This window comes from Callithrix jacchus, chromosome 4 (genome assembly GCF_049354715.1).
Source record: "Callithrix jacchus isolate 240 chromosome 4, calJac240_pri, whole genome shotgun sequence".
NCBI classification, from domain to species: domain Eukaryota; kingdom Metazoa; phylum Chordata; class Mammalia; order Primates; family Cebidae; genus Callithrix; species Callithrix jacchus.
Window position 1 is genome coordinate 167,750,579 of NC_133505.1, and position 9,860 is coordinate 167,760,438.

General features: G+C 46.2%; 1 long non-coding RNA gene across 1 annotated transcript; it reads right to left on the reverse strand.

Annotated features, from left to right (window-relative positions):
- Nucleotides 1-5,172: 5,172 nt before the first annotated feature.
- On the reverse strand, nt 5,173-6,219 carry LOC128931685 (uncharacterized). Its single transcript, XR_008480412.2, has 3 exons — nt 6,113-6,219; nt 5,789-5,878; nt 5,173-5,298 (listed from the first exon to the last, which is right to left on the reverse strand). It is a non-coding gene; the product is annotated as an uncharacterized LOC128931685 (long non-coding RNA).
- Nucleotides 6,220-9,860: the final 3,641 nt, after the last annotated feature.

Here is a 9,860-nt window from a genome sequence, read left to right on the forward strand (position 1 = left end):
TGGCCTCCGCTGGAGAAGGGGGCCTTGGGAATGTTTTCTCTAGTTGTTGCGCTTGGCTTCAGATTTCCCCAAATCCTACTATGAAGGATGGTTCTATTGAACTGGGGGGCATGGATTCCTCGGCTTTCTCGTGCATTTGCTGCCTTATACTGTCTGCACTCTGGGCATCTCCACACCTGGGCACCTGCCTCTTGAGCACTGGCAGGTGGGGCCATGAGGGTTCTTGGGACTTAGCTTCATGATGTTGTGTCCTCTCCATACTTGGCAATCAGAGAGTTTGATATTTGCCTTCTCAGGGAGTCAGGTTTTGCCTTTGATGGGGCTACACGTTATGGGAGCTCGTCTTTACATGCCCACACCCCTGAGCATGACTTTGCTAAAATATTTGTCCTGTGGCTTCGTCACATATTTCTTATGAGCTGGTCTTCAGTCGCCTTTTTACATTTCTTCTGGGTCTGCAGACTCTAAGTGCTCACGAACTAGAAGGTGGTTCTTCTGATGGCTCCGCACTGAGCTGGCCCACGAGGAGGTAGTGAGGGCATTTACTAAGGGCTCTTGAAAACCAACTCTTTACTGAAATGAAAAGAAAGATCTGAGTTGTTTCTAAGGGAAACACTGCAGTGGATTTCTTAACAAGTGAGATTTGGCTAAATTGTGAAATAAACTTTCCCAAACCAATTCTATAGTTGGGCCTAGAGGGAAAAAATGAGTTGAGAGCTTTGAAAATTAAATTCAGAAAGAAAATGTGTCCTTTTCTTTTTCTCCCCATCACTAACCACCACTCTGCCTTCCTTCCACCCTTTCATTATAATCTTGGCGCGATCTGCACCTTTTTATAAAATATTTTTCGAAACAATTGTATCCTGAGATGGGAGAGTGAGAAAATTCAACAGTCCAAGAGTCACTTATGGCACAATGACAAAAGCGTTACCGAAAAGAGGCCAAAAGTGTAAGAATTAGAAAAGAATAAAATTGCCATTATAAATAAAATAAAATTCCAAAAAGAACTATGACAATTTATCAAAGTTAATGAGTTTAGCAAGGTCAACATGCTAAAATCGATGGCATTCACATATCAGGTGACAGCCTGCATTCCCCAAAGACACCCGTAGCAACAGCTGCCACCTGCATGCTCTTCCGCAGTGTGACTTATAGTCCCTTTCAAGAAATGGGTACTCTTCCCCTCTCCTGAAACTGGATGGTTTTGTGACTGGGCTGTAACCAGTAGAATGTGGTAGAAATGATACTGCGTAACTCTCAAGGCTCAGTAGCGCTCCCTGTCAGAACCCAAGCACATGAGAGGTCACATGCAGAAGCTTCATGAACAGTCCCAGAGGAGCCCAGCCTGTCAGTCCTGCCCAGGTGCCCAGAATGTGCCAAAAAACCCTCCAGATAGGCTGGCCAGGCACAGTGGCTCACACCTGTAATCTTAGCACTTTGGGAGGCCAAGGCAGGTGGATTACAAGGTCAGGAGTTTGAGATCAGTCTGACCAACATGGCGAAACCCCGTCTCAAATGAAAATACAGAAATTAGTCGGGCATGTTGCTGTGTGCCTGTAGTCCCAGCTACTCAGGAGGCTAAGGCAGGAGATTCACTTGAACCAGAAAGACAGAAGTTGCAGTGAGCCAAGATCGCACCACTGCACTCCAGCCTGGGTGACAGAGTGAGACTCAAGCTCAAAAAAAAAAAACCTCCAGATAGTTCTAGTCTTAGCCATTCACATCAGCCCCAGCTGTTGGCATCTTGTCAGCTGAGACCTCAGACATCTTGGAGCAGAGAGGAATCCTCTCCTATGTGCTGTGTCTAAACGGCTGATCCTCAGAAGCCAACATGAAATGGCAGTGGTTTCACACTACTAAGTTTGGGGTGGTTTGCTACACAGCTTTGGATACTCAAAACATGCACCAAAAGTAAATGATTAGGAAATAAAAAAATTAAAATATTTATAATAGCAACGCAAAGCACAAATATTATTCCCAAGGATGAATCCAGTGAAAGATGCGTAAGATCTTTATACAGGCTGGGCACGGTGGCTCATGCCTGTAATCCCAGCACTTTGAGAGGCCAAGGTGGGCGGATCAACTGAGGTTAGGAGTTCGAGACCAGCCGTGCTAACATGGTGAAATCCCATCTCTACTAATAATACAAAAATTAGCCAGGCGTGCTGGCAGGCACCTGTAATCTCATCTACTCAGGAGGCTGAGGCAGGAGAATCACTTGATCCTGGGAAACGAAGGTTGCAGTGAACCAAAATCATGCCACTGCACTCCAGCTTGGCTGACAAAGTAAGACTCCGTATTAAAAAAGAAAAAAAAACCCACTTTACTCAGTAAGCTAGAAAAGTCCACTAAAATAAATTAAAGAGGACTTAATAAATAGAGCTCTACACTATGGACACAAATTCAGATATTTATGGACAGATGTAATTTTCCCTCAGCTGGTCTATAGCTTTGAAGCAGAGCATTAAGAACCACCAGATATGCAAGCTGCTTCCATCCCTTCCATGGAAATGCAAAGAACCAAGCCAAGAACAGGAGGAATGCCCACGCTTTCAGCCCCTGAGAGCTCTGGGTGTGTATTCTAAAGCTGCGCTGATTAAGGCAGTGCAATAATAGAAAATACAGCAGTGAAACAAAACGGGAAGTCCAAAAATAGACCCAGGTACTTATGGGCTCATGATTTATGATGCAGGTGGCACTATAAGCAGTTGAGAAAGAAGAATCAGTTAAAAAAATTGTATTGAGTCAATTGGATCGCCACACAGAAAAAATAAAACTGGACGGCCGGGTGCAGTGGCTCACGGCTATAATCACAGCACTTTGGGAGGCCAAGGCGGGTGGATCACGAGGTCAGGTGTTCAAGACCAGCCTGACCAGCCTGACCAAGATGGTGAAACCCTGTCTCTACTAAAAACACAAAAATTAGCCAGTCCCGCTGGCAAGCACTTGTAATCCCAGCTACTCATGAGGATGAGGCAGGAGAATTGCTTGAACCTGGGAGGTAGAGGTTGCACTAAGCCGAGATCACGCCACTATACTCCAGCCTGGGAGACAGAGCGAGACTCCGTCTCAAAAATAAATAATAAATAAAACTTGACTCCTTCCTCATGCCATGCATGAAAGTCATTTACAGGTGCGTTGCAGATTTAAATATGAAAGATAAAATAATGAGGATTCTTGAAGACAAAATAGGAGATGATCTTCAATCCTCTTAAACATGATTCAAAAAGTACTAATCATAATGAAAAAATGGAGAACTGGGACTACCTTAAAATGGAGCTCTGTTCATCAAAAGATACCATTAAGAGAGCCAAAAGGCAAGCCACTGGGTGCAGTGGAGACTGACAACTTCTCTTTATTCGGGGTACCTAGGAATGACACCGATTCTGGCTTTGGATTCTGAAAAAGGCTTCAGGAACAGTGTCTTAGGTAAGCCTGGCCTATCTGCTATGATTGGCATGAGCTATAGCAGTCCGCATTTGTTGAGACAATCTTCGCCATTATTCTGGTGCTTCGTTTCTTTCACGTGGGTCTGTTTTGACACCTTTCCTTGTTATAAGAATATACCGTATAGTTTAGTATTCTTTTTAACAGCAAAAAATATATTTTATCGTACCTCTAGTACCTGATACTAACCCTCTGAAGACTGGCTTGATAAATATTGCCAAGAGTTCACGTCCTATATGAACATAACTTGGCTAGAAAGAACATCGGCTGGAGTGTTGCCTTGAGATGATATCATGTTCCTACAGACCTTTGTGGGAACAGTAAAGTATCTTCCCTGAGCAGAGGTTTCATACAGAAACTCCTACTTGATTTTAAACATTCACAACATTGAGTAACATTCATTTCTCTTCTTTTTTTTTTTTTTTGTAATTTCACCCGGGTACAGGTGGGCTGAGGCCAAAAAGGGCGTCAGCCCAGTAACATTCATTAAGGCAAAACCAAACCCTTAAGGAAAATGAGTTTCTTTATTTTAGTTTTGAGATGAAGGCTCACCACAGCTTCAAAATCCTGAGTTCAAGCTCCCACTATAGCCTTCCGAGTAGCTGGGACTACAGGTGCATGTCACCACACCCAGCTAACCACATCTGACTAATTTTTGTAGGTTTTTTTTTTTTTTTTTGTAGAGACGAGATCTTGCTATTTTTCCCAGGCTGGTCTCAAACTCCTGGGCTCAATCGATCCCCCCACCTTGGCCTCCCAAAGTGCTGGAATTATAGGCACGAGCCACCACACCTGGACTGAATTTCCTTTTTTTTCTTGTGAAAATTGTTATATTGTTTTCTAAGAACCCAGCATCTGGGAAATGGGAAGATATCTGTCTATGAGTCTAAACTTAGTTAGAGTGTGCTATACTTGAACTTTACTGAGAGTAATCTTCAGCATTCTCACCACAAAAATAAAGGAATTATGTGAAATGATGGACATATTAATTAACTTGGTTGTGGTAATCATTTCACAATGCATTCATATATCAAATAGCTATTTGTCAATTACATCTCAATCAAGTAACAGCACAAAACCCAGCAGCCGGCTTAAATCCGAAAGAATTAAATCCCAAAGAATGAGAATCGCTGCAGTTTATTATATACTCACCCTGTTCAGGGCAGAACAAATAATACATATGCTAAGTACATTACATACATATTTCAATTGTTTTTGTGTTTCACAAAGCGATGCTTTGACATAGCATCCCTGTTTTGAAGAAGAGGAACCTGAGGCTCAGAGAGGCTGAAAACTTCTCACAAGGGGAAGCAGAGCTGGACCTAACTCTAGGGCAGTTAGACCCCAAAGCCTGTTGCCTCAGGCACCATGTACCTTTCCATGCTCCACCTTCTCACAGGGGCTTGTCTCCCTTGCATTTTCTTCTGTCCAGATGCACAGGTCATTTTAGCAAGCAACCTACATCATTTCCTCTCTTATTTCATCCCCCAAAACATGACATTACCAGGATCTCCCAGAACTAAAACTGACAACTTTACTTAAGAAAATACCTGTGGTGGTCAGCACAGTGGATCATGCCTGTAATCCCAGCTCTTTGGATGTCTGAGGTGGGTGGATCACTTGAAGTCAGGAGTCTGAGACCAGCCTGGCCAACACGGCAAACCCCCATCTCTACTAAAATTACAAAAAATCAGTGGGGCACAGTGATTTTACAAAAAAACTATGGGGCACACCTATAGTTCCAGCTACTCGAGAGGCTGAGGCAGGAGAATCACTGGAACTTGGGAGGTGGAGGCTGCAGTAAGCTGAGATCACGGCACTGCACTCCAGTCTGGGCAACAGAGCAAAACCCTGTCAAAAAAAAAAGAAGAAAAAAGAAAATACCTGTGGTTAGCCAAGCAACCATGCTTGCAGTCCCGATCGCAGCAAGATTGATTCCGTGTATTCTGTTGATGCCTGTGGCTCCCTGTGGGTTCCTTGGTCCCTTACATGTGAATATGGAGCCAAAAAGCCCCAGAACAAATAGCTGCGACACTAATGATTGGCCTAGAGAGGGCCTGTCACTGGAAAAGGCTGAGGTGGCTCAGTGGTGAGATGTCACTCTTTTCTGAGGGGTCCACCTAACTGGAGGTACAGGGCAACCCCTCTTCTACCTGCATTTAACTGCAATGGATGGAAGAGGCAAGTGGGAAGAAGAGTCGAAGGTGGATTTAAGTTCTATGAATGATTTCACCCAGTGCCCAGGAAGGAGCAGGTGTTTCCTGCAAGCAGCTTAGTCTGCACTAGCCTCACTCATTCATTCATTCATTCATTCATTCATTCATTCATTCATTCCACACACCTGTGCCTGCTGGGAGGCAGGCCCTCTTCCAGAGCCTGGCATTTTTCAGAGAACGCAACAAAGATTCTGAGCATTGTAGAGCTTTCTTTTCTAGTGAGAAGAAGTTGAAAACAAAGGACAATTATAATAAAGAAATTGCCTAAGAAGTTAGACATTGGTATTTATGGGAGAATGAAAAAGAAGAGTTGGAGAGGAGTACCAGAGTCCCGGGAGGTCAGCGGGTTGGAACATGAATAGGTCAGTGATGAGGTCAGCACGGCCTCACTGAAGTGAGATGGGATCAGCGGTTTGGGGGCAGGCAGGAGCTGTTCCTGTGATGCATACCTGAGCCAACAGCATTCCAGGAGGAAGGAAGGAGCCAGGACTAAGGCTTCGCAGCAGGAGCACGCCCAGGAGTCTGCAGGAGGGAGTGGTCTGGAGGAAGAGCGGAGGAGTTACGGCTCCAGAGATCATGGGGTCACTGGGATTTTGCAGGATGGGGCAAGGACCTTGGGCTTTTACGCTGAGTAATGTGGGGACCTGCTGCAGCGCGATGGGCTGAAAGGTGACATGGCATGATAGATGATACACTCTGGCTGGCATGTTGAGATAAAACCATGTGGGGCACGGAACAATGCAGGGGCAGGAGTGGGAGGTGATCGCAGTGACCAGCAAGAGGCACTGTTGGTGTATTCCGGGAGGACCAAGGACCTCCTGGCGGATTGGGTGTGGCACGTGAGAACAGAGTCAAGTCTGAGTGCAAGGCTTCTGGGTGAGCAGATGGGGGTATGAGGCCACCTGAGAGTAGGGCGAGGAACTAGGGGAAAGATTAGTGTTGTTTTTGACATGTTCAAGTGGAGACACCTGTCAATTATCCAAGTGGCGATGGGCCGGAGGCAGCAGGAGTCTGCAGTTCTGGAGAGAGATCTAGACTAGAGATAAACATTTTGGAGGGGTCAGCATAGATGGTATCTCCATGAAACTGTGAGATGATTGTAGGCTTGGCTGATGAAACCTACCATGCCCAGTGACATTTGGACTCAGACAAATAGTGAATACTCTTTAGCATGAGTATGTCTTGTGCAGTTTTTACTTGTTAACTAAGTAAATATTTGGGCCATGCAATATTTGGAACATATTTACAAACTCTTTGTCGTGGCTGGCGACAGTAGCTGTAATCCCAGCACTTTGGGAGGCCAAGGTGGGTGGATCACCTGAGGTCAGGAGTTCAAGACCAGCCTGACCAACATGGAGAAGCCCAGTCTGTACTAAAAATACAAAAATTACCTGAGCATGGTGGTGCATGCCTGTAACCCCAGCTACTTGGGAGGCTGAGGCAGGAGAATCGCTTGAAACCAGGAGTGGGAGGTCTTGGTGAACTGAGATTGTGCCATTGCACTCCAGCCTGGACAATAAGAGAGAAACTCCGCCTCAAACTACAACAACAACAAACTCTTTGTCATTTATCTGAAATTCGATGTAACTATGAATAGGGGCCTGGATTTTTATTTGCTGATGTTGGCAATGCTGCTTTGGGACTGAGAGCAGGCAGCGCAGAGATCTGAGAATGGAAACCCGGGCTCTGCAGCACTCAGAGGTGGGAGAAGAGAAGGAACAAGTGAAGGAGGCTGGGTGATGAATGTGACAGAGGAAACGACCTAGTGTAGGGCGTCCTGGATCCCTGGGTGGGGGCTAAAGAGTGTTATAGAGGAGGTAGTCATCTGCAGGTCTCCAGTCAGACAAGGACCAGAGTTAACTGTCCCATTTGGCAATGGGGAAAGCACTGGCCACCCCGACAAGGCAGTGGCCTCCCAACAGCCTGAGCATCCTGCAACGCCACCTGGGATCCTTGAGTTTCCCGCGGTGGGGGCCTGCAGTGCCCTGAATTAGTTCATCCACAATCAATTGGTAAGAACATTCAAGGTGAATTTCATCTTGCGCTCACTATAGAATCTTTTGTGTGTGTGGCGGGAGGGGGGGCAGGGAGGAGGGAACAGAGTCTCACTCTGTCATCCACGCTGGAGTGCAGTGTCATGATGTTGGCTCACTGCAACCTCCTGAGTTCAAGCGATGCTCCTGCCTCAGCCTTCCGAGTAGCTGGGACCACAGGCATGAGCCACCATGCCCAGCTGACTTTTATATTTTTAGTAGCGACAGGGTTTTACCATCTTGGCCAGGCTGATCTCAAACTCCTGCCCACCTCAGCTTCCCAAAGTGCTGGGATTACTGGCGTGAGCCACCACACCCACCTGAATGAATCTTTCTCTCTTGAAGAGGCCATGGGGGAACACAGTCATTGGAGTTTTCAATGGATTCACCACTAGCACCCTTCAGAAAAGGGCAGCCTCGCACACAGGTGAGGAATTGAATAGATAAATGGTAACACGCACCGATAAAAATAAGAAACTGGACAGCCACAGTGGCTCACACTTGTAATCCCAGCCCTTTGGGAAGTCGAGGTGGACGCATCACTTGAGGTCAGGAGTGCAAGGCCTGCCTGGCCAACAGGGTGAAACCCCATCTCTACTAAAAATACAAAAATTAGCTGGGCATGATGGACACGCTTGTAATTCCAGCTACTCGGGAGGCTGAGGCAGAAGAATCACTTGAACCCAGGAGGCAGAGGTTGCACTGACCTGAGATCACACCACTGCACTCCAGCCTGGGTGACAGAGCAAGACTTAGTCTCAAAAAAAAAAAAAAAAAGAAAACTGACTCACAATAAAATTGCCCACCCCTACGACACACCAGAGCCACTTCCCAAAGCTCAAATCTCACATATATTTTTCTGGAAAAAGTAAGCATTGTTGGTACCACTTGAATCTTCTACATCTTTTAATATATTGTTGTTTCCAGCCAACATAGCGAAACCCCACGTCTACTAAAAATACAAAAAAATTAACTGGGCATGGTGGTGTATACCTATAATTCCAGCTACTCGGGAGGCTGGGATAGGAGAATCACTTGAACCCTGAGGCAGAGGTTGCAGTGAGCCAACCTCCCGCCACTGCACTCCAGCCTGGGTGACAGAGGGAGGCTCCGTCTCAAAAAATTAAAATTAAATAAATAACATAAAATATGGTTGTTTCCATTAACTTCCTTCATTCAAGAAAAACCAGCATTCTTTGTTCTAGGCAATGAGGTGCAGACCCTCCGCCCCCCCCCCCCCCCCCGGCCGAGAAGGACTTATTTCTTAGAGTGAGAAACCAGAACAAATAAACAGACACAAACATTCATGTATAGCTTGGCGTTCACTACACTGAATATAAAATGGTGGTGAACACGGGAGTGTTAGCAGAGGTGGATCCGTATGGGGCTGCGGCCAGTCGATTCTTGCCTCCTCGGAGGAAAGAATTTGAGGGCTTGAGGCAGAGTGAGACCAAGGATAGTTTCAGAGCAGGAGTGAAAGTTTATGAAAAAGTTTTAGAGCAGGAACAAAAGAAAGTAAAGTGCACTCGGAAGAGGGTCAGGAGGTCATTGAGAGACCCAAGTGCCCCGTGTGACCTTTGCCTTGGGGTCTCACACGTCACCAGGCTTCTGGGGGCCTGCATTTCTTCTTCCTCGATTCTTCCTGGAGCTGGGCTGTCCACGAGCACGGCTGCCTGCCCGCACTTGGGAGGAGCGCATGCGCGGCGTGTTTACTGAGGTAGTGCGCATGCTCACTCGAGGCGGGGTTTTTGGTTTTTTGGTTTTTGTTTTTTCCCCCCCTTACCAGTTGAGTGTTCCTAGAGGAAGATTATATAGCAGTTTAACTCCGCCATTTTGCCTCCTAGTGCACAAGCTTGAGTCCACTAGCCTAACTCCTGAGATCGTATTGGGAAGCTGCTGATCACCAGCTTCAGGCGTTTTCTGTCTGTTGGGAGACTCTCTTTCCCTGGCCCTGGCTGCTACCAATTATTATTTTAGAGAGACAGTTAACAACCTTTTGATGATCACCTCATGGTCGCCTGTCATTCCTGGCGGTGGGGGCTCTTTCCTACCCCCTCATGCCTGACTAGCTACCTACTGTAACAGAAGGGGGAGTGATTTCCATGCAATGAAACCTTACCCTGCATGAACGCATTGTCTCACCTTGGGTACAAGCCAGGGCTGC